The sequence below is a fragment of the Periplaneta americana genome, chromosome 12 (assembly GCF_040183065.1).
Source record: "Periplaneta americana isolate PAMFEO1 chromosome 12, P.americana_PAMFEO1_priV1, whole genome shotgun sequence".
NCBI lineage: Eukaryota > Metazoa > Arthropoda > Insecta > Blattodea > Blattidae > Periplaneta > Periplaneta americana.
The window spans coordinates 13561190-13587738 of NC_091128.1; the positions used below are offsets into that span (position 1 = coordinate 13561190).

Sequence of the window (26549 nt, forward strand, 5' to 3'; positions counted from 1 at the left end):
GGAATTGCTTCTTAAACAACTGTAAGGTTGCACAACTTCGGCTTAATCCGTGACATATAATGAACATTGCAAATATGCTGTTGTCAATTTTACCTTTAATATGTAATGTATTTATTATTATTATTATTATTATTATTATTATTATTATTATTATTATTATCATCATCATCATCATCACTATCATCGTTGCTATTACTGTTATTTTAACTATTTTTTGTCTTGTGTTATCTTAATAAGTGCTGTATAGTGTTCTTAGACCCTGTAAGTTATCTCAGGATTGATTCCTCTCAGAAACTGCAGCGTGTTCATAACGCGTGCGTCCGCTTAATTTGTAATATTCGATACTATGATCATATCTCACCTTCTTTCGAGAAGTTATCATGGCTTAGGTAATATGAGAGAAGAAATCTGCACTCGCTTTCTCTCTTATTTCGAATTATGCACATTTCATTCCCCTCTTATGTATTCCTCTGTTTTCATAATCTCTCTCTTCCTATCATAATATTAATACTCGATAACAACGCCATAACACGCTACAAATTTCACTCTACACATCATCTCTGTATTCCTACTCTTTCACTGTTGTTACCTCTCGTCACTGGAACACACTGCCACCTGAAGTCAAGGGTTGGCGAGATCTTGAAATCTTTCAAATCCAAGAAAGAAAATGATCTTATGACGAGTAGCCAAACTAACTTACTGCTATGTTGTATTGCATGTTTCAACGTAATCGTTAATCTTCTTATTTTCTACTGATATTTAACATATTTTATCTTTCATATTTCCCGATAATGGTATATCCATAACGTGATAATTTGAGCTATATATAATCACAATTTTCCTTACTGTGTGTACATTGTATGCTTTGTACTTCAATATCATTTACTTACATTCAAATGGCTTTTAAGGAACACGAAGGTTCATTGCCGCCCTCACATAACCCTGCCATCGGTCCCTATCCTGTGCAAGATTAATCCAGTTTCTATCATCATATCCCACCTCTCTCAAATCTATTTTCATATTATCCTCCCATCTACGTCTCGGCCTCCCCAAAGGTCTTTTACCCTCCCATCTCCCAACTAACATTCTATATGCATTTCTGGATTCGCTCATAGTCCTATATACCCTGCCCATCTCAAACGTCTGAATTTAATGTCCATAATTATGTCAGGTGAAGAATACAAAACGTGCAGTTCTGTGTTGTGTAACTTTCTCCATTCTCCTGTAACTTCATCCCTCTTAGCCCAAAATATTTCCCTAAGAACCTTCTTCTCAAACTCTCTTAATATCTGTTCCTTTGGTCAAAGTGAGAGTCCAAGTTTCACAACCGTACAGAACAACCGGTAAGTCCACACCTGTGGAGTAGTGGTTAGCGCGTCTGACTGCGAAACCAGGTGGCCCGGGTTCGATTCCCGGTCGGGGCAAGTTACCTGATTGAGGTTTTTTCCGGGGTTTTCCCTCAACCCAATATGAGCAATGCTGGGTAACTTTCGGTGTTGGACCCCGGACTCATTTCACCGGCATTATCACTTTCATCTCATTCAGACGCTAAATAACCTATGATGTTGATAAAGCGTCGTAAAATAACCTACTAAACTAAAACAACAGGTAATATAACACTGTTTTATCAATTCTAACTTTAAGAGATTTCGACAGCAGACTAGATGGCAAAAGCTTCTCAACCGTGTAATAATAGGCGTTCCCCATATTTATCCTGCCTTTAATTTCCTCTCGAGTGTCATTTATATTTGTTACTGTTGCTACAAGATATTTGAATTTTTCCACCTCTTCGAAAGAAAAATCTCCAATTTTTATAATTCCATTTCGTTCAATATTCTCGTCATGAGACATAATCACATACTTTGTCCTTCCGGGATTTACTTTCAAACGTATCGCTTTACTTGCTTCAAGTAAAATTTCCGTGTTTCCCCTAATCGTTTGTGGATTTTCTCCTAACATATTCACGTCATCCGCATAGACAAGAAGGTAATGTAACCCGTTCAATTCCAAACCCTCTCTGTTATCCTGAACTTTCCTAATGGCATCTCCTTAATTTAGTCCGCAGTGAACTGGAAAAGCATCAGATAGAAACTGGCCTATACGGACACTGCTCTAAGTCTCACTAAGACACATTTTAATTAATCGAACTAGTTTCTAGGGAATACCAAGTTCAATAAGAATATTATATAAAACTTCTCTCTTCGAGTCATATGACTTTTTGAAATCTATAAATAACTGATGTACCGTACCCTTATACTCACATTTTTTTTTTTCAAATATCTGTCGGATACATTATTATTGTTATTATTATTACTATTGTTATTATTATTATTATTATTATTATTATTATTGTTTTATGTCTCTATACTTTGTATGTCTCATTTATTTTGTCCTACTGTTCACATTTTATTAAGCATTTTCCTTTCTTTCTATATAATATTAAGTCTGATTTCTAATGACTTGTTGTTTACATTATATTGCGATTATCTACTTCAGTTTTGTGTGTAAAATTGTAGTGTACTTTACTTTATAAATTTGTAGTGTTTTTTGTATCGCAGTGTTAGAGAAGGCTATATGGCCTTAACTCTGCCATTTCAAATAAACCATTACTATTATTATTATTATTATTATTATTATTATTACTATTATTATTATTATTATTATTATTATTATTATAGATCTTTATTTTAATTTTTATTATTTTGTCAGTGTTGCTTCTTTATATTTATATGTGCTATCAAGTAGGATGGAAGAGGAAGCCTTGTGGCCGTAATTCTGTCAGATTAAATAAATAAACCAATTAATGAATAAGTATAGACGTAACACTGGCATTAAATTTCTGTCACTAATATTGGTCCCTGTGAGTGTTTTATTCCTATTTAATCTTGAAAAAAAAAGCTGTTTATATGCACAAGTAGACCCAAATACTGCTTCTAAAGCCGCACAGATTGTCCAAGATTAGGAAAAACAGTTGCAGAAATTAAAAATGCAATTTGTAATCTAGGTTTCCTAAATTGCGCAAATTTGTGTATGTGTTTAAGTCAGGCAGTGATGATTTTTTTTTTGCTATAATGTTAGGTTTTGATATTGGGAAACTGTTTCATGCAGGAGAGGAATGTCTAGGGAATAAATTCTAACATTAAAATTGAAATACCTACTTTTTGTTCTGAAATATTTAACAAAGAATTTGGGCATGGGAAAATAGGTAATTCTCTGAAACTCAAGTCACTCCGTGATAGTCTGCACCAAAAGAATTGTATTGCAATGGGAATGAGTGTTCCCAATATCACAATGATTAATTTTTCTTTGTCATAATATGTCTCATAACCAAAACGGAGATACTGCATTTACGATTTATTTTTCTGTTTTTTTTTTTTTATTGTTAACAAAGAATGCACAATTAGAAACAGGCTAAACGACTTATGTAGGAGGGCCCGAATAACACTATAAAAAGTATTGATTCGTAGCGTCATTACTTATGGATGGGAAACTTGGACATTCTTACAGAAGGAAGGAAATATAATCGACACTTTTGAGAGGAAAATACTGAGAAAAAATGCACTAATAGTGTATGGAGAATCAGATATAATGATGAGCTCTGTAACTTGTTTAATGATGTGACACTGTCAACATAGAAGGGCGGTTCCAATAATATTACTTCATATATGTTTCCATTGAATTATGGTAATAACTTCATTTTAACCCTTGTTTTCTACGGGTTAAGTAAATGGCGCTTTGCCCACTATGGTTCTGAACCCTTCAATTGCTACGGATCTTCGTCTGAAAGTTGTACATTACTTGGAATGGAGTCTTATTAATGACTGAAGAAAAACTGCTGTTATATTTCATCATCATCATCATCATCATCATTACCATCCTTCAAGCATTAGAAAACTTTGCCTGTAGCAGTCTATGTTAATGTTCTGTCCACCTTTTTCTTGGACGTCCAATATCTCTTCTACCACTCGATTTGTAATTCATAAACCGATGTGATAGTCTAGTCGGTTGCATTCTTTGTAGGCCTACGTCGGATAACCAATTATTCCTGTATTGCTTTACTCTCAGTTTATTTCAAATATTTATATTGTTCTTTAATATCTACATTCCTTTCATTTGTATCCTACAATGTGAAAAACCACAAGTAAAGTTACAAGATCGTCATTTCATCATCAGACATCACTCTGTATTATACAATCAATTTTCTACATCGAAGTAAGATAGACTTCTATGTTACAATATGCTTGCCAAATGCAGTTTATGACATTAACATACCAATATCATGGTTTGAAAATGTAATTTATGTGGAGTTTGATATTGGACTGCTTAAATGCGGTAATAATAATAATAATAATAATAATAATAATAATAATAATAATAATTTATTCATTTGTTTATTATTTATTGTTATTTATGTACTTAAAAAGTCATTGGCCAATATAAATCCCGTAGAGTGAAAGAATAAATAAAATTAGTACAATAATAAGATGAAAAACAATGATACAAATTAACTATATACCTATATCACTGTGACAATACCACAATTGAAGAATATGGATTGCAATCGTTAATATATAACAAACATTATTATTATTATTATTATTATTATTATTATTATTATTATTATTTGTTTATACTGGCAGAGTTAAGACCATAGGACCTTCTCTTAGACTCTACCAGGTCACAAAGTATACAAGCAGTTAAAATTTAACAAAAAGTTAAAGAACAGAATACTAACATATTACAAAAAATAATAATAATAGCATAATAAAATCAACACTAAACAACATGAAGATAACACTATAATAGAAAAAAGAAAGTAAAACACATTGGAATATAGCAAAAGCAACTCATTTAGTATAAATGGTTAATATTTAAAACGTAAGGGAGAATATAACAAAATAGAATGTAATAAAATAATAATAATTACTAATAAATTTAAATATTACAAAAAATATTCCCGTTATGTTTCGAAAAATTATACAAATAATATAACAGCAGTTCACATTGCCATGATCTAATACTTCTATACGTTGAATGAATCGAAATCACATACATGCAAGTTAGTCCTATTTTTAATGTATCTGGAGACCGGAGAGAAAGATTTAGAATGTATAATATAGAAAAGTTTGTGAAGTCTCATGTCCTTCATCGGAATACGGAAGCTCACACTGTTTAACAAAGAATCACAATTTTATTAATGTCACCTATAAGGAACTTACATAAGAATAAGTAACCGAATTCATGACGTTATCATACAAGCTTCGACATTTAAAGTACTCGCATTTTTGCTCTTAGTTGGCAGAAATCTGTACGAACATACTTACAAATGGCTTTCAAGGAACTCGGAGGTTCATTGCCGCCTTCACATAAGCCCGCCAACGGTCCCTATCCTCAGCAAGATTAATCCAATCTCTACCATCATAACCCACCTCCCTCAAATCCATTTTTAAATTATCTTTCCATCTAAAACTAGGCAAATTACGATGAGTCTATTAGGGGAAATGTTAAGGTGACTACGGCCAGGGGCTGTCTTCAAGGTGGCGTTCTTTCGCCCATGCTTTGGAATCTGGTTGTGGATGTCTTGCTGCGGGAACTCAATGGGGCTGGGTATTTTACTATCGGATTTTCCGATGATCTTGCTGTAATTGTTAAAGGGAAATTTCCTAATACAGTCTTCGAAATGCTTCAAGTTGCATTGAGAAAGATTGAAGCCTGGTGCAACACAAACAAACTTCCTGTTAATTCCATTAAAACGATAGTGGTACCTTTCATTACAATGAGGTCTAGAGGGAACTCGAAGGAATCTACTGTTTTTTTTTTTCGGAATATGTATGATAGGAACTTTCTTGTGTTAAATTTTAACGTACCTTGTTAACAAGTTTCGACCTATTTTCGGTCATCTTCAGAACTGGTCGTTGTTGGTCTTGGCGCCTCTTGTTCCCTGTGTGGGTGCGTTCGTAGTGTAGAGTCAAAGAGTGTATGTGTTTTGAAATTGAGTTGTGTGTTGAGAATATCGTTGGGGTGTGTTTTCGTGTGTCTGTATGTTTCATATTGTTCTAGTGCGTTGAGTTACTGGCTTTTTGATTGGATGTGCAGTATTTCCATGTCTGTGTTTAAAGATTATGGAAACAAAGTATCAGGGTAGATGGGATCAACATATGCTCGCCGACTATTGCTAGAGCATTCGGAGGGATTGTCCACGGATGGCACAATTCAGGAAAAGTTACAAGCGCAAATTTACGCCTTAACTGAAATGACTTGCACAAGATTTGGAGTACAGAAACAATATTTGCTTTGTATGAACAAATTAGTGAATAAGGAACATTCAAGAAATTTATTTCTTCGTTTTCATTCTATGTATACAATTTGTATGTTTTATGGAGAGCACCCTGTATCTTAAACAATTAACGTGATAGAAAAAGACTGAGATCAAATTTGGATTTCCAGCGCTAAAGTTTGTAAGAAATAAGTGTCAGATCTAACTCGACGAAAACTGTGTTCCCTAGTGTAATTAATTGCTCAATTAAAAATCTTCTTCCCACGGAGAAGACCAAAATTTGTCATTAAAGTCACATCTCTGCTATAGAAGGAAGCTGTGATGTAGGTTGTGTTCCACAACTTCAGTTTTATCTATAATTATAGCACTGTTGTTTTTTCGTTAATACCATAGAATAATTGTCACCGTCTGTATTTTATATTATTAGTGCAGCTCTTCATTTCTTTGAGTTATCCTCCCCAGTCACATTTACTATATAAAATGTATTAGGAAATAAACAGTAAGTTGAGAAAAAATAAATGTAGATAATAATGATATTAATTAATTAATTTACTATGACCGAAAATCGTAGAGTATTCTGCTACAAATCCAGCAGACAACATAACCAGAGTCTTATTATCGGTAAATATTCATAATATTGAGGACAGAACTGACCAAATGGCACAAACCTTTAAGTACTGGTTAATTAAATGAAACAATAGTAATTAAGTGGCTATTTTAATAGAATAAATTAATAAATGCAGAAGATATATTAGCATTTTATAGCTCAACATAAAAGTGACTGAATGTTTAGTACTTTGTAGTGGTAGTAGGACACAGTAGTAGTAGTAGTAGTAGTAGTAGTAGTAGTAGTAGTAGTAGTAGTAGTAGTAGTAGTAGTAGTAGTAGTAGTAGTAGTAGCAGCAGTAGTAGTAGCAGCAGTAGTAGTAGTAGTAGTAGTAATAGAGCAATTCCACGTGTAACTGACTGATATTTACAGTACACTTTGACAGCAAAATGTCTGTCTAAATTGTATAATGGGTTGAAATTAGACTGTGTCACCGCAGGATTTTATACAGGGAAGTGTACACTTAAGATACATATAAAAATAAACGTCTTTAATAGGAAAAGCATGCTATTTATTTACGTCCAAAGTGTGTGTAACAGACTGACATAAATGTCAACTCTCTTTTCGAGTGAACATGGTTCTCCACAGATTTCTCTGAATTGTAATTGCTGATTCAATTTTGCAAAATATAGTTCTGAAAGGAAATTGTAATCTTCAGTTTAAGTTGAAAACGACCTCCAAACTACGATTAGTAATGGAGTTATGGCCGAAAAAGTGATGTGTAACAGACTGACCTCATTCTGTAACTGACTGACATCTCTGAATTTTTAAATTAAGTTGCACTTACAGAACCGTAAATAGTACAAAATAATATGACACTTGATTAGTAGTAAATTAACATAACGATTAATTTAAATGAATAATATGTTTTCCAGAATACAAAAATAAGTTTGCTTAACCATGCATCTTAAATGACACAAATTAATGCACATACAAGTATTAATAGGCCTACTTAATAACGTATATAGTTCTTTCTCTGTGATTAAATACTGTATATACAAGCCATATGCATTGGTGTTTAATTTTAGGACTATAAGAGTGTCACAGCAACCTTGACAGCGCTTATCACTCTATATGGCATCAACTCCCCAGCGTAAGACAGTATGTTACGTTATTCAAGCGCGTTCCTAATCATCTGGCACTGACCTCCTTATCGATTATGATAAGGTGACGCAGATCACAGTTTATATTTCCCATGCCTATGGCTGTTATATATTGTGATCATAATAATAGATTAGAATGTTGAGTCCTACTTTTAGATTGAATTTGAACCATTAGAATTAAACACGTAGAAGTACTCCACGGCACTCGTTGACTCACTTATTTTATCTAACAAGTATGTACTGCAGGAACACTGTCAATATGTCACTTGTTATCTGAACAAACTTTAGTTTCTTTTCACACACGGAACCTGTGGACCTTTCGCACTGATTGTTCACAAGACAGTTGTACATATACTACAACATAGGGATCTAACACTTTCACTTAATGAACTCCTTCAGATGCCGGAATAGGTGAAAGATGTTCAAATCGTTTTTCGAGATACTTTTTTCCTTCGTCTATCTCAATCTGTGCTACCTCCTTAACAATAATTTGAATGTTTTTATTGCTCACAATGTTACGAAATTCTGTAGCGCTTTGCATCTTCTTCCGCAATTTCGCATCCTTTTTACTTGGCCTCCAATCACATCCACGGCCCCTTTGCCATGATGTGACTGAAAGAAGTTCCATTCTATGTTAAATCCAAATATGCGAGCAAGCAATGTCACATTGCTCAATGTTTACTTCTATTTAAAATGACTCGCTGCTTTATCTGAAAATATTTTTACCACCTCAATGTTCGGAAGAATCGCCAAAATTTCCGAAAACACTTTTCGTAGACAAACATTCACTGCATAGCCTATTTGTCATGTGCTACATAATCTGACACTAATGCAGAGGATTTCTTCTGAACTTCCCTGTCACCTTCCTGTTTAAACCAGGCAACAGCAGTAAATATTGAGACCTGCTTATTGCTCCAATGAGCTGCCTGAATCTCATTTTGCTCTTTTCTGGTGTAATTACTGCACACTTAACAGCAGTTCACGTGTAACTTCACCAAGGCCTTCCAAGTAAATAAGCACGCTGTGAGAAGGAACAGCATAACAGCTGAGAGCGCGACATGTCAGTCACTCACAATGCCGCTGCGGAAAACGAAATCACTTTAGAAGAAAATGTTCTAATACTTTTTTATTGATCATGTAGTAATAACGCAGAATACCAAAGGAAATTTTAATCTATCAATTATTGTGCTGTGTGGAAGAGTTTTTGCATGTTTATTGTGACGGACTGACCGTAACTTACAGTACAAATAATTATAATGATTTTAAGTTATTTAGGATCTTAGGATACTTCAATTAATTACATATTTACTTTAAGGAAAGACCAAAATATAGTATACAAAAAAGACGGCTCGAAATAAAACAAATTTACGTGTCCAAATTGTGACACGAAACATAAGTATCTATACGTGTTTTTTTAAGCGTTTGGAATATGACAAGATCTGCAGCAAGTTATAGACTAAAAGAAAGAGTATTTTAAACATTATCTTACGAAGTAAGGCGATTTAAAATATAAAGAAAAATATTTCTTCAACAAAAATACTCCTACATCAATTTCAGGAAATTCACCTCAATATGACATTTTCGTGGAATTGCTCAATAGTAGTAGTAGTAGTAGTAGTAGTAGTAGTAGTAGTAGTAGTAGTAGTAGTAGTAGTAGTAGTAGTAGTAGTAGTAGTAGTAGTAATAGTAGCAGCAGTAGTAGTAGTAGTAATAGTAGCAGCAGTAGTAGTAGTAGTAATAGTAGCAGTAGTAGTAGTAGTAATAGTAGCAGTAGTAGTAGTAGTAATAGTAGCAGTAGTAGTAGTAGTAGTAATAGTAGCAGTAGTAGTAGTAGTAATAGTAGCAGCAGTAGTAGTAGTAGTAATAGTAGCAGTAGTAGTAGTAGTAATAGTAGCAGTAGTAGTAGTAGTAATAGTAGCAGTAGGAGTAGGAATATTTTGTTTAATTACGTTTGCAAGTGGAGATATTTTTCAGCTTTGAAATTCAAGTGGGCAAGCAATGGCCAAGGAACATTTTCTGAGACCCTCTATCGGGAACAGGGCTCATAATAGTGTCATATGTGTACGACACTGGCCAACAAGCTTTATTTCCCTCCAGGAGAAAACCACGCTGAAATTTTATCATTTTAAAAATTCATCGCATTCCGTTGGTTTGAACAGCGAATACAGTAACCACAAGACTTCCGATAAAGATTGAGTAAACTGTTGTTAGGTTAGATTACGTAACGGTAGGGGCGGGTTAGGGACGACCCTTTGCAGGTCGGCCATAATGTGGCCTATTGTGCACCCCGAATTTTATAGGATGAATGAGGATGAGGTGTACCAGCCCACCGGCCGCATGTGATCTCTTACCCGCTCACCCAATGGAGGCTACACCCGCCCCAAGTTCATACTGTCAAGGTGACCAAGTAGCATAGGATCCATTCCAACGGCCCTTCCAAGGTATCGAAAGTGCCCTTGGAAGTGTTCTTAAGGAATGAATCTAGGCAGAAATGTTGCGGAAGGCTGGGAACCCAGGAACGTTTGGGGAAAGGACGCCCTTCCCTCTGCCTCGAAAGCGGACGAAGACATGCATCTTGGCTTGAATATGTCTATGCAATGAGATGAAGGAGATGAATGGTATTAAATCTAAATTCTTTTTGTACACGGAAGAGGAAGGGAAATGGATCGTGGCAATGATAATTCCAACTCGGAATTTCCCTAAGTAACTGTACAAAACAACGGAAAAACCATCGTCAGGTTGATCGGTCCGGGAATCGAACCACAGACCTAACGAATGCGAATCCCATGCGGAACGCATGAGGCACCTCGCTCGGTTAAACTGTTGTTACAAGACAAATGAAAAACAAACATTAATCAATTGGATAATAATTAATGTACAAAAATTGGATGAATAATAAATGAATTGATGAATTAATCAATGAATAACGTACTGCAAGGATAAATGAACTAATTTTACAGGCCTAGGTAATATGAAAATGAAGATCATCACAGATGACAAATCACTGCATGTCACATAATTAAAAACTATGGAAGAGCTTGGACACAGCATGCTACCGTCTAAAACTTTTCACATATAGGATTTTACTTACTCGATATTTCACATACTATCATTTCGTATACCACTTTTTCGCCTACACGACATTTGTGTACTTTTTTTACATACCAACTTATGGTAGACTCCATATCTCGTACAACATTCGGTGTACTTCTTTTGCATGCCTTTTGACATACAATTCCCATATGTCCTCACACGTGTGTTGCAACTGACAAAACGAATGGTTACATGAAATTACGATTCCATGATATTGCCGTTTCGATTTTAAATTTTCAATACAGAAGTAAATTTTCGTGTTGAACAATTAAACTCTAAAAATGGAAGGAAAATGTATTAACACGTCGTACGGGAGGAAATGCATTGCGTACCGAGGACATCTCTATCGTAAGCAAAGATACAATGGGAATACTGGTAAGGCGTATTGGATATGTGTCCACAAGGAGACATGTGGAGGTTGAGCAGTCACGGATGGTCACACGACAAGAATATTACAAACATCAGAGACTAGCAATGTAGCTATCCCTGATGAGAAAGAACATCGCTACAGCCAAATGACGAGCAACTGCACATCCAGAAGAACCACCCTTCAGAATTCTCAGAGAGTAGCTTGCTGAGATGCCTGGCCTTCTGTTACCGCATTTACCAGAAAGGTCTGTTTTTAAGCGGCCATGAATAGAAAGAGCATGTGATCTGCTTGAAAACCATAAATCTTTGGCGGATTTGGTACAAATAAAAGAATGTTCATTTACCAGTCGAGGAGATCGGTTCGTGCTGTTCAACAACTTGGATGACGAAGAGGAGAAAAATAAGATAGTCATTTTTGGTACAGCCAAGAATATAAGATTCTTACGGTTTCGGAAGTATGGTACATGGACGGTACATTCCGAGTGCCTCAGTCAATCTTTACACAGGTGTTCACCATCCTTGCGATTTCCTTTCCATATGCAAATCGCTTGTTGGCAAACAAGGAGCAAGACACGTATAAGCTTAGATCGTGCTGAGAAAGATTAACAGTCATGCATAGAGAAACAACATCGTGTTGCATCCTGAAACTATTATTAGTAACATTGCGTTGGTCATCATTAATGCTCAACGTACTGAGTTCCGTCATGCCGCAACCATTTGGGCCAGGCAATGTTAAGAAAAGTTGAGTGGAAGGGCTGCAAGCCCACTACAACGATCGTGACAGTCATGAAGTGAGGGATGCCGTGCATCAATGTTAAGTTTGTAGATTGCTCACGAAGAATATGTTGCAATTAGTTTGGCGAATGGTATTTGAGAATTCCGGATCATTGCCGAGCGTTGGGTTATTACTTTGCCAAAATTTATATCCGCAACACACCGATTAGATGATGCAGATGGAGACAAGCTGTTCTGGTGCGGTACCGGTATGCTACTTCATTGTGGAATCAGTATCATGCAGCGTTTAGAAATGAACCTAGAACTAACAACCAGTCTGATGCATGACATAATCGCTTCCTATTACTCGTTGGTAAGACACATCCCTCACTATATTTCTTGATACGAGAACTAATTAGGAATAAGAAGATACAGAGACAATGATGAGGGAACTCGATGTTGAGAGAAAAATCCATCCCCAAATTCGAAGGATGTACGTAATAGTGATTACGAAACTGCAGAATATGCAGGATGTACTATGAAAACAAAGATGGTAATAGACTAATGGAATATATGACTACTGTACAATATAATTTTATTCTGTAAATCTGTGTAAAATGTGTACTAAATTAAATTTCACTTTTACAAACACACACACACACACACATTCACACACAGATATATATATATATATATATATATATATATATATATATATATATATACACATATACAACAAAATAACTCCAAGGGATTTCAAGTTCCGTAAATTCCAATTTGTGTAACAGTATGGTATATGGGATGTAGCATAAGTGAAATGAAATATGTGAATTGGTGTGTATGTAAAATGATTTACGTGAAATGTCAAGTAGTTTAAATCCCGTATGTGAAATTGAGTAGGCCTATGTAAACTGTTTAACCCCATGTCAGATAATTGAGAATAACAGAATAACTTGGAAATAGCGTGTTACGAGAACCCCTAGAGCACAGGAATGTCAGACAATTGAAAACTATGAATGAATTTGGAAATAGTACGTTACTAGAATATCTACAGACTACGCTTGTCACATAAATAAAACTGCTTGGAATAGTGTATTATCAGAATGTCTTGAGGCTAGGAATGCCAACTAATACTGAAAACGATAGTAGTACTTAGAATACCATGCTATCAGAATATCTAAAGACCAGGCATTCCACATAAATAAATGCTATAGAACAGCTTGGGATTAGCATGTTACCTGTAAGCCTCGAAGCTATGAATGTCAAGTAATAGACAATTATAGTACAACTCAGAAATAGCATGCTATAAGAATATTTACAGAATCTATGGACTACAAATGCCACATAAATAAAAACTACGTAAGGACATGGAAATCATCTGCTACCATGCCAGATAATAAAACTGTAAACTGCACAACAGCTTCGAACTACCATGTTGCAAGTATGTTTCCATATTAGAAATTCCAGGTAATTGAATTCTACAGACCAACTTACTTAGATAAAACATGTTATCATATCATAATAGGTACTTATAACATCTACAGACTAAGGATGCAAGATAATTGAAAACTACCATACAGCTTGAAGATATTACTTCACCAGAACTTCTACAAACTAGGCAGACATCTGCTACCATGCCAGATAATAAAACTGTAAACTGTAAACTGCAAAACAGCTTCGAACTACCATGTTGCAAGTATGTTTCCAGATTAGAAATTCCAGGTAATTGAATTCTACAGACCAACTTAGATAAAACATTTTATCATATCATAATAGGTACTTATAACATCTACAGACTAAGGATGCAAGATAATTGAAAACTACCATACAGCTTGTTATTACTTCACCAGAATCTCTACAAACTAGGCAGACATACCACTTATTTAAAATTTTATTACAGACAGCTTGGAAAGAGCATGTTACAAGCACGCCTACAGACTACCAATGCTACATAACTGAAAAAAAAATACAATGAGAATAGCATGTTATAAGCATGTCTTCAGATTAGTTATGCCAGATAACTGAAAACACACACAATATCTGGTAAATAGCATGTTACAAACACCGTCTACAGACTAGCCATTTCAGATAATTGAAAACACACAGAATATCTTGGAATTAACATGTTACAAGCACGTCTAACAATTAGCAATGCCAGATAATTCAAAACACACACAGAATAGCATGAGATTAGCATGTTACAAGCACGTCTAACGACTACCAATGCCAAATAATTGAAACACACACAGAATACCTTGGAAATAGCATGTTACAAGCATGTCCACTGCTTAGCAATGCCAGATAATTGAAAACACACAAAGTAGCGTGTTACAAGCACGCGTATAGACTAGGTAAGGCAGATAATTGAAAACACACGGAATATCTTGGAAATAGCATGTTAGAAGCACGTCTACAGACGAGCCATGCCAGATAATCGAAAACACACAGAATATTTTGGAAATAGCATGTTACAAGCACGTCCACAGACGAGCCATGCAGATAATCGAAAACACACAGAATATCTTGGAAATAGCATGTTACAAGTGCGTCTACCGACTATGCATGCCAGATAAATAAAAAATACAAAATAGCATGAGAATAGCATGTTACAAGCACGTATATAGACTAGCCATGCCAGATAATTGAAAACACAAAGAATATCTTTGAAATAGCATGTTACAAGCACGACTACCGACTATCCATGCCAGATAATTGAAAACAGAGAATAGCTTGGTAATAGGATGTTACGAGTACGTGTACAGACAACCCATGTTACATAATTGAAAACATAAAATATAGGTTGAAAATGGCATGTTGAAAGCACAACTTCAGACTAAGGCATGACATATAATTGAAAACATACAGAATATCTTGGCAATAGCATTTACAAATACGTTTTTAGACTAACCAACATAGATAATTTAAAGTACACGGAATTCCTTGGAAATAACTGTTTAAAAACAAATGTGTAGACGTATTTGATATTGTCATTAATTAGTCAATTCATTAATTTCCGTCTAATGAAACATAAATTAAAATTATAATAAAGCGATTGAACTAACACTATGTGATAAGTGAAATGAAGGACAGTTGCAATTAAGGTTTCCTCAGCGTATCAAATTAGTCGAGCGATTTACTGTTGCCTATTGCAGAAAGTTACGGATGGATAGAGCCAACATACATTTTAGGTATGGTCTCGAAGTGCTATTTTATGGTCCATCACACAAAGCTTGTAATACCTCTCGATAATATTAGTTTCGAAGCTTCTTGTTTCTTCATTATGAGGCGTATTTAAACCATAACCTCCTCTTAGAACGGGGCGCTACGGGGTGTTACTCGCCAGATCTCGTTGGTGCATCCGGTTATTGGGATGTGCGCAGTGGAAGACTTTACAGAATAAACAGTGAGAATTTATGATAACAAATATAATTAACGAATAATAAATAACAAGTACATGAATGAGTTGATGGAATAAAACATGAATATGTGAAATTAAATAAAGAGAAGTAATATACTAAACTGATCTCAAACACAACAATAAATAAAGTCCAGAACCTTCGATACTTTGATCTTTAATCGGCCAATATACTTTCATAGTCACAATTCAATCTAATTGGAAAGTTCCAAAATATTAAGTTCATGACTTACAAAATATTCCACGCTGGATCATTCACACAACATCTCAACGAACATATAAACTTAACATCAATGTCCAGCGATTTCCATAAACTCTTACTCAGTGTCCAAATAGATTTTAAAAGTTATAGCTAAAGTCTAACTAGTAGACTCAATATATAGACTCGATAACTCACAGAAAATAATCCAAGTGAGTCACACACACACACACACACACACATACTCAATGTGCACATAATTAGCTAAAAACTTTACTTTTAATTACAATCTGCACATACTATAAATCTCTGTACTATCACAATGAACCTGATACCCGAGAGAGAGAGAGAAATAGAGAGAAAGAAATATATATAGAACGACAATCTGCACATACTATAAATCTCTGTACTATCACAATGAACCTGATACCCGAGAGAGAGAGAGAAATAGAGAGAAAGAAATATATATAGAACGACAATAGCTCCGAATTCACGTACCCATTTAAATAACAAACTGGAATTCAATATACTCAGAATTATAAGTCGAAAGTAATACTCAATTTGGAATAAAATGTACTAGAATAATCAAGAAAGCAATTTGAGTGGAGTTTCGTTACATACTTTATTACGATATAACCAATACCTTTCATTAATCACCACAATTCGCCAGGCTATCTTGGAACCTCAATACGACGTATCTATACAGTATCCGCGTATCCTAATGCGCACGAAAAATCAAACCGCGAAAACCACTTCGCCTAATCTGTAACATACTATGTACCAATACGACGTAACTCGCGACGACTACAAAACCTCGCGCAATCTCTCATACACGAACCAAGACATTATCACTAGCGAATGCTCTCCATATACAATTCAGCAAATATATCGTAAGCAAATGTAACAAAGTACCAAAATAAGTTCGTAATTTTGACTGACTACTCCATGATAAATTCAAATACAACCTTATACATCACGACTGAATTCCTCAATGAAGTTAACTGTTCGACATGTTCTCCAAAAAACCTTCCGCGTCGGGACTGGGTTCCTGATTGAAGTTAACTGATTCAGTAGTTCTCGAAACGACCTTCCACGTCGAGAGTGAGCTCCTGAGTGAGGTGCTTTCCTACAAAACGTAAAAACTAAGCCTCGGTTCTCTCTCCCTCAATTGTTTCAAACCCTAGCCGGTCAATAGAAATTTAAATATCAAAATGGAAAGGAAAAAGTTGGCGCTATCGGAGGTGTGCCAGCAATGCGAATTCTGTCGGTGATGTAGCAGACGAGATGATCCGCTGATACGTCGAGCTCGGCTCAGTTATTAGTCAGTGAAGAGTGTCGTTGCTGAGTGAAATATGCTAGTAGCCCTACTCAGAACCTTCCTATTTCCCACACCAGTAGTAGAGCATGTGAGTTTCCGGTGTCGTCTTCCCAAATTCTTTGCGGAGTCGCAGATGTCAATTACAGCCAGTATATGAAGTGTACGAGCAGATACAAGAGTACGGTTAGGTGGGAATATTTTTGTACGTGCACATGTTCTTGGAAAATGTACTGAATTCAGCGTACGGAAAATAATGAACATTACCACATGTAAATAATTAAGAAGGTTATGACTAGCAGAGCTAATTAATCTACGTTTTACTTCCGAGTGTCTACGCTCAGGAGAAGCCACAAACAATGAGTGCTGCTGCGCTTTATTTATGAGTAAAAATTAGAAAAAGTAGCTTGTCTTCGTATCTTTAGCAGGTCGAAAAATAAAGATAGAAATTTAAAAATCAGGGAAGTGGAAATATTACTTACCTATAATTTCTCAATGGTAAGATTAAGCATATGTATGAATAATAGGATGCGAAACTGCGATCAGCACCATCTATTTTCAACAGGAAGCAACAAGATTGGCGTCCGTTGTCGTAGGTGTTGAACGTTAGAATTACGAAATGGCAAACTCTCGTTAGTTATTCGTTATTACTTGATAAATCCATGATGGACAATGAGGAATGCAAGATGATGTGAGATGGATGGAAGAAATATGCAAATACAGGGATATAGCGTAAGTGGTAAGTGTATGTGTATGCAATAGGCCTATATGTTAAACAATGATTATATTTATGGACATTATACATATATTGTTAAAATAGTGTTGGTAAATATATTTAAGAAAGCCTTACCGTCGAGTGTGCTGCGTTCTGAAGGTACAATGCCAGTTTATGACTGATATCCTGACGCAAAGTTTCTCATTCCGGAAAACATAGCATCGACGCTACTTCACTCTGTAAACCAATAAACACATTCGGTCATTATTTACAAGCCATAAAAGACCAGTAATGTCAAAAAGTTATTAAACGAAGTAAAACTATTGCAAGGAATTAGAACAAGTTGATATTGTATAATGTACTGAAAGCCAGTAAGTATGAGGAGCCTAATTTACAAGCCAGAGAAGAGAAATAATGTCATAAAGCTATTGGGCCGTATTCATAGACATTTCGCAGCATGCGCTACGAGCGTACTAAGCTAGTCCCGGCTATCCACTGGTTACTAGTACAGAATTCAAATCATATCCTATCGCTAACACTGGTTTATGAATACGAAAAACGCTGATAATCCACTGAAAGCCCGCGCTAAAAATGTCTATGAATACGGCCCATTAAGTCTGGTATATATTGCAAGAAATCAGAGTAAAAAGATGCTAACACAACGTATTATAAACCACTAAGTATAATATACAGTCATCATTTACAACCCAGAGAAGAATAAATAATGTCATATATTATATATGTCTGGTATATATGGCAAGAAATCAGAGTAATATGATGCTAACAAAACGTTATCATAAACCATGAGCATAACAGGTAGTCATCATTTATAAGCCAGAGAAGAACAAGTAATGTCATACAACTATTAAATCTGGTAAGAAATCAGAGTAATATGATGCTAAAAAAAGTATTATAAATTAGAAAGTATAATACAAAGTCATCATTTACAAGCCAGAGAAGAGCAAATAATGTCATATAACTATTAAATATGGGATAAAGAGTGATTCACGAGGATTTACTGCCCCTTACGGAGCATATTTTCAAAGTCATTCTGAGCAAAAGATGTAATATAAATATGTGCCCTAATCTCAATATTTTCAGAGTTACATTAATTTGAAATTGTTTGTAAAATACCATTAGTCTTTAGTTTCAAGGATAAAATAAATTTGCAGATAAAGAATGAACTACTCAGAAGTATCACTTCTTTAATTAGCTAGTATTCTGAAGCTAAAAATGTGTTGTGAATTCCATAGTTGCTGAGTACAGATTTTTTTTTTCCGATTTAGACTACAAAATTACATTTTTCTTATGCATTTATCACAACAATTGTTACAAATAACGCCACTCTTTTAAATTCTTTAAGACTATACGTTAGGATGCTTAATTAAACTGTAAACAATCAAGTTGTATGATTTGTAACAATGTTTGTGTTATGTGCGTAAGAATAATGTAATTTTAATTAAAAATTCAAAAACAAAATCTGTACAAAGAAATTAACAACACATTCTTAGCTTCAGAACATTAGCTAATTAAATAAATGATACTCCTGAATAGTTCATTCTCTATTTGTAATATTCTTTACCCTTAAAACTAAAGAAAAAATGTATATTACAAACAACTTAAAATTAGTGTAGCTCCGAAAATATTGAGATTAGGACACATGTTTATACGACATCTTTTTTGCCCAGAATGTCTTCGGAAAGCTCCGTAAGTGACGGTAAATCCTCGTGAATCACCCTGTATATTGCAATAAATCAGATTAAGGTGATAATATTAACATAACATATTATAAACCATTAAGTATAATAAGCAGTCATCATTCACAAGGCAAAGAAGAACAAGTAATGTCATATAACTATTAAATTTGATATATATTGCAATAAATCATAGTAAGATGATGCTAACACAACGTATTATAAACCAGTAAATATAATATGCAGTCATCGTTTACGAGCCAGAGAAGAACAAGTAATGTCATAACTATTAAATTAAGTAAAAGATATTGCAAGAAAAAATAACAAAAAAACGTCCTAATATAACGAGGATATTCTAAGTCATAATATTTCCTTTATCATCAACTACACGGATTCGCCTTTTAATGTCGTTCAAAACGCAGGACACATCATCATTGTCAAGGGGAGGAATCCATAACAGTGCATTTCACGAACAGTGGTCATTGAGTATTATAATGTGGCGAACATAATATATTAGGCTATTTTAGTAAACGCAAAATGGTAGCCAAACGTTGCTTTGTTACATACTATCATTGTTGGATATCAGAGTTCATGTTCACTTTTTTTACAAGAATTTGGTTCTTGGTAAAGAGAAGAAAACTAAGTTTTTTTTTATATTGCAGATGTTACTTTATTTTCAGTGCAGATGTCATTTTACTATCAGGATGTAAGAAGTTTTGAGTTTATGACACTTTTTAGTACATATCGCTGCAGATGGAAAGCGTTAAGGTATGCATCGAACCCTAGAATGACAATTTTTTTTTTCCAAAAAATAAAAATGTTGTTTTCTGTGTCATATCATAGCCTAATTCTTCTAGTTTTGAAACATATATAATATGTTTAGGTTTTTTCACTATTGATTGAGGAAATTTAACTTTTTCATACCCCATGCGCAGCGGCTTATGCCAAAAAGTGAGTTAATTCTATTTACGAAAAGCTTACAAACTCCAGTATGCACAGCATGGCAAGACTCAAAATACAAACGAGTCTTTCAATGGTTTGATTTGGAAAGTTACCCCAAAGAAACGTATGTAGGTCGTACAACCCTGAAACTTGGGGTTATGGATGTTGTCTGCCACTTCAATTGTGACAACGAAGTTGAATTGGACATATTCTGGAAGATGAGCACCACCCCAAGAAAATACACAATGGCTGGTGTGAATGCTGCAGATGAGACCCGAACCCTGAAGGCCAACATACAGTGCACTTCTGAGCAACAGCAGTGAAGACGGTATCTCAAACACAAACATAATGGGTAATATGGACACATAGAAGAATATGTTTTTTTTTTTTTTTTTTTTTTTAAGCCTTAGCTCAGCGAATTTTGAATAACTTATTTTAACACCAACGTCGGTTTCTTTTAATTTTGTAAGCCTATGTGATTCTTTCAAGTTACTATAAAAGTAATCTCTTCTGTTTAGAAATTTTCTTACAACGTCCTTTTACAATAAAGTAGTTCTTTTTCTCTACCAGAAATCTACAAATTTCATCACACTTTTAATTTCTAATACCTCTCCTAGTAACATCAGAATCTAAAGCTTTACGAAATTTAGGTTCTAAAGTTGGCAAAATCCCTCTCTCCAGAGCCTGCTAGTTTTTGTTATTGAAAATTGCTTTAATTTTAATACAAGACCAAATTTAAAAATTGGTCAGTATCTGATTTTTTACAGTCATATTATAAAGAATGAAACTAATCTCACTTTATTTATTATGCTCAATTATTTGATTCACATAAAATACTTTCGTCGGTACTCACATTTAGCTAGGAATTATTGAAAGTATCAGTTACTGTTTTTACGTATTTTGTTTCGAATAAAGTTTATGAGTTTATTTTAATTTTTCAATTGGTGATATCCCTATTGATACTAAAATTGTATTCTTTCTGAATATGATCTGGGATTTCATTTTCTGCGCTTGGATTCAGAATCCTTTAATGAGCTAGTTGAAGATGTATGAAATGATTCAACTGAGACAGTGGACTCAGAACTTTTTAAAGTGCAGAAATTCTGAGCGACAGTGATCACGAATTCTTAATCTGGGCAATATTTCCAAATCCATCTGTTTCTATTTTGATAACGTATGATAATTTTTTTTCTCTTACAACAATTCTTTATGTTAGCGGTTTAAAGCTACTGTAATCATGACAATTTCTGTCCATTACCATGAATTCAATATTATATAGCCCTACTGATATAGCCTACATAAGAAAATATCGAGTCTGAATATAACTTTTAGGGTGAAAAACAGGAGGATGACGATTACGAAAACGAATCAAGACTGATAATTTTAACAATTCTTTGCATTAATAATTATGTACTGTATGGTAAGACTACTATAGGTGCGAACTGAACACATCAGCACCTCTGAATGTGTGAGAGTGAACTGTGTTCGATACAGAAATCTGTTTCAGTTGTCTTAATATTTATTTCCTGCTACAATACCAAACACATTTTTCCCATAGTTCAGTAGATGTTTATCTTTAAACATGGGTATGGATACTGTACAATAAAATACTTTGAGTCCCGCGTGTTGTTGCTGTTACTGTATGGTTTCACATATTTGATTAAGGCATCGTACATTATCACATATATAATATGTTTTATTAAAATCTCTTCATTCGAACTCCACCTTGAAACCAATTCCACTCAAACACTAATAACCTACCTCTGACTGAAGTTCTGACTGATACGTACATCTATTATCAGGCAGTAGGCCTACATCTCACTTGACGATATGTGTCAGAGGAAGAACAATTGTTTGTATATATCTGAAGTCTGACTAGAGTAATATGTAGCTAATCGGCGATGTATGCAATGGAGAGGGAAAGAAACTGGCCACCCTACTACGTTATATCCTGGCCTAGTTGCCTCATAAGTGGTGCCTTGTTGGTATCACTTGTGAGGTTCAGACCTGTCTTAGACAGTTGACCAAACAATAATAAATAATAATAATAATCAGATAATCCTTTAACCTACTAATTTTACAGACTTTTAACCTGGTGACTTCGTGGTGTAAATTTAATTTTAGAAATATAATTTACTAAATTAACAAGTAATTGAATAATACAATCTGCATTATCTCTAAGACAACTCCTTAAGCCATAAAATGAGGCAAATTTTGTATGCGTATCACATATCCAGTAAGCGGTAGAATGTTTTAAGATTGCGTTATACGCCCAATCTCCGAAAATTGTAAACTCAATATAATTTAATTTAACAACAACAATATATCGATATATTGACTATATTTAAAAAAAACCGCGCTGCATGTTGTGGTCTATTAAATACATGAACAAGGTTTGAGCCCACATAATAATTTTGTGTTTATTTGGTGTTCGCTTAAACATGCTCTGACTCATACTGCTGATCAGTAGCGGCTCGCCGTAAAAATATTGGTGAAGTGCTGTTCACATACACAAATCCATGAACAGTTTTACCAATATAATGAGTAGGCCTACTATTTGTAAACTATGTACAATTTTCTAGAACACATGCAAACAGAAGAATTAATTTATTTCAGGTCTCACACAATTTCTTCCATACCAAGTCAATCCTCGTATCTTTTAAAGTATCAAACCTGTCGATGATGTCTTCATAAAATGTCTGACTTTAACTGAGGGTGGGCAGTAATATCTCTTTGCAAAGCTATGGGGCTAATGATGAAGGTCTCTCCTGTAATGTAGCATTCCGAGTGAAATTTTCAGTCTTTTCAAACAGAAAAGCTTCTTTCATCGGAAGAATTTTTATAAGTTATTTTATACAATTTCTCAATTTTCTTAGCGCTTTTTGAAACAAAAAATAAATGGAACTGTAGGTCGTCCAGAATTTAAAACACCTTTTTTATCCTCATATTTAAGTAGGCCTATACATTATGCGTCATACAGTGGGATACACAAGAATGGAGCACATTAAAAACTTTGACATTATGAAAGAACTGCAGATTGAACCGATTACGGAATACCTACAGAAATACAGACAAACTGGAGATCACATGTCACCAAAATGTCTCGTTCTAGAATTCCACGCCAAATTTTAAATTACCATCCTGTGGGCAAGAGATCCTTGGGCAGACCGTTCAAGCGTTGGCAAGAGACCGTAACGGGCCAATAGAACCAATACATGCAAGGATGATGATGATGATATTTAAGATTACAAAACGGCATTTCTAATAAATTAGAAACAGTGTCATTTTTGAGATACATATTTCACACTCATTTATGAACATTTTCTATGTAGTGCTACCTAAGTATTTGTATAATAGCACTATAGTGATTAAATATATAATATAAGAGTACACAATGATGTAAGATTAATACACTATACACTTATCACTAATATACTCTAAATACATTAATAATAAGTTAATATATATCTACACACTATTAACATAGTCTACTATATACAGTCATGAAGCTTGGGATGATTTTTTGCAAATCTCGCGATAGTTGCTAGCTGCTTGGAGCGCTGTGAGTACTAAGATCAATAGACTGTGCCACAGCTATCGTGATCTAATACAGACCGTAAGGTAGACCATGTAACTCGCTTAACCCGATCATGAAGGACGGCGTTTCAACCATATAAATTAGTTGGAATGCATAAACTGTAACATATGTTTCTCTAAAATGTAGTGTAATTCCGCTAATAAAATTTAAAACAATGACTATGAGACACTTCATACATAATTCACTTGGGAGTTAAGATGTAATATTATTTATGGTATGAAAATTACGTTGTTCGTATGTGTAATACCTGCCTCTATTTCGATTAAATATTGCGAAATTCTTGTACATTCATTTATGCACGATTCAATAATTTTCAGTTCCACCGCACGGATATTTAGATATGATGAAATTATAGGTTATGTTTACTGTACCAGTTGCCCCTTTCTGTCTAAATTTAGTGATCTCCAATGCCTTGCCATTCATATGAAAATTATAGGTTATGTTTACTATATTTATCTTATATTCCTAAATTCGCAATTATACATTATAATTAAGCATAATGTCATGTATGATACCCCGGACATTCAATTTGTCTGTATTTTAATACTACAATTGAGTACTGAATTATTGTATTTATCTACTACATAAGAGACGAAGTAACACAATGGTACGTACACTAATTTCATAGGAGTGGTATGGTAAATGTTTTGTCTAAAATTAAGGAAGGTAGATGTACTAAATTGAAATCACAACATAAATTCTTTTTTATTAAACCTCAAAATAGCTTCCATTCTAAACTTACAATGTTGACGCGAACAGATTATGTTAACATGTAAAATTCTCTTCACATTAAAATAACACAGTTTTGTAATTATTTCTGCAACATATTATGCAACCAGAAGTAAACGGAACTTATGGACACATTACACTAAATAAAGCTTAGCAATGATAAGCAATAAAGTTACAAGATAATATTTCACTGAGCTACGTACACTGAAATAGTAAACCCGAACAAACATTACGGCCTGGTCTATATAGAAAAAGCATTGACTGTGCCGTATTTCGAATTTTTGTTAAAAGCTATGTAAACTATGAAATGTTCGTTATCGGTTGTAATAAATACAAATGGCTAAAATACAATAATTTGAATAATAATATGGGACAAGGAGACGTTTGTAGTACTATAAATTGTAAGAAAAATAGGTTAGAGTTATCCTTCTTTCGAAAGATCCAGGAAGGTGAGTTTATAGAATATAATATATATTTTATGAGAATAATATATAAACCTTATGTATTTCATATTACAATAGTGGAAGGAAGGTGTTAATTTTTTCAAAAGAACACGATATCGAAAGTACACTACATTTTATGGTCTGCTAGGGAAAGAGTCTGTGATGAGGCGATAGTAGCGATCCTGGTGGTGAGCAACTCTCTATGGATGCATATTTCAACTGTCTATGTTTGCATATTTAGTAAGTATTAAGCTTCGTGACTGTATATACTAGACTGAGCTATTAACCTACATGTGTACATTTACGCGCGCGTTAAACTTTCAAATACAAGAGCTGGAAGAAAACTAACAAGCTCATGAGCTTATGAAAAGAAATAATACACTAGGCGGAAAACAACTTTTAAATTTGCGAATGTATGTGGGGTGTATTCCTGATAAAATAACATAGAGCCAACTAATTTACGGCTGCAGGAGTGGCTACTTCGAAACAAGGAATCAGGATACTATTCTCGAGTCAGGTAGTACCACAGATATATATAGTACATATAAATATATATATATATATATATATATATATATATATATATATATATATATATATATAGTAGAATAGATCGGCAGTGCTCTATGTAACATCATAGGCTCTCGTGAAAGCGAGTCAGTGCCACGTTGATGCGCAGTCAGCCATATTGCTTCACTATGCTAGTTCATGTGAACAGATACTATTTACTGGTTTCCTTCTTTATATTTGAAACCTCTAGATTCAAAACCCCCTAAAGACCATTTTATTGAGAATTGAATTATGCCCACATATTGTTGATAAGAATGAATTCTAATGATTAATATGGTTTCAATTAAAAAAGCCACTAAATTTGAAGCAAAAGGTTTGTTAAAAGTCACTGTTAGGTTGAAAATTCCCTCTATTTTACACCAGTTACTGTCAAAATCCTTTAATTTGTGAAAGTGGATATAGGGGATTTTGAATGTATAGGATTCATTTAAGGTATAAATCTAATTGGAGTTTGGATTATTAATATTTTTCAAAACGATGAATATCTGTGTGGCATTCAGATATAAATGTTCTTACTCTAATAGAAAGAAACAAGGAAAATAAGACGTTTCAATACTTTCGTAAGTAGTTCTAGGTCACACACACACACACACACACACACACACACACACACACACACACACACACACACACACACACACACACACACACACACACACACACACACACACACACACACACACACACACACACACACACACACACACACACACACACACACACACACACACACACACACACACACACACACACACACACACACACA

At 34.3% G+C, this 26549-nt stretch overlaps 1 protein-coding gene across 1 annotated transcript in view; it reads right to left on the reverse strand.

Annotated features, from left to right (window-relative positions):
• Gyc88E (Guanylyl cyclase at 88E) overlaps window positions 1-26549 on the reverse strand; it is an 810833-nt gene that overhangs the window by 445679 nt on the left and 338605 nt on the right. Inside the window, exon 3 of the mRNA XM_069840815.1 lies at window positions 17943-18044. The gene's annotated coding sequence lies outside the window, so the exon portion shown is untranslated. The remainder of the gene's footprint in view (window positions 1-17942; window positions 18045-26549) is intronic.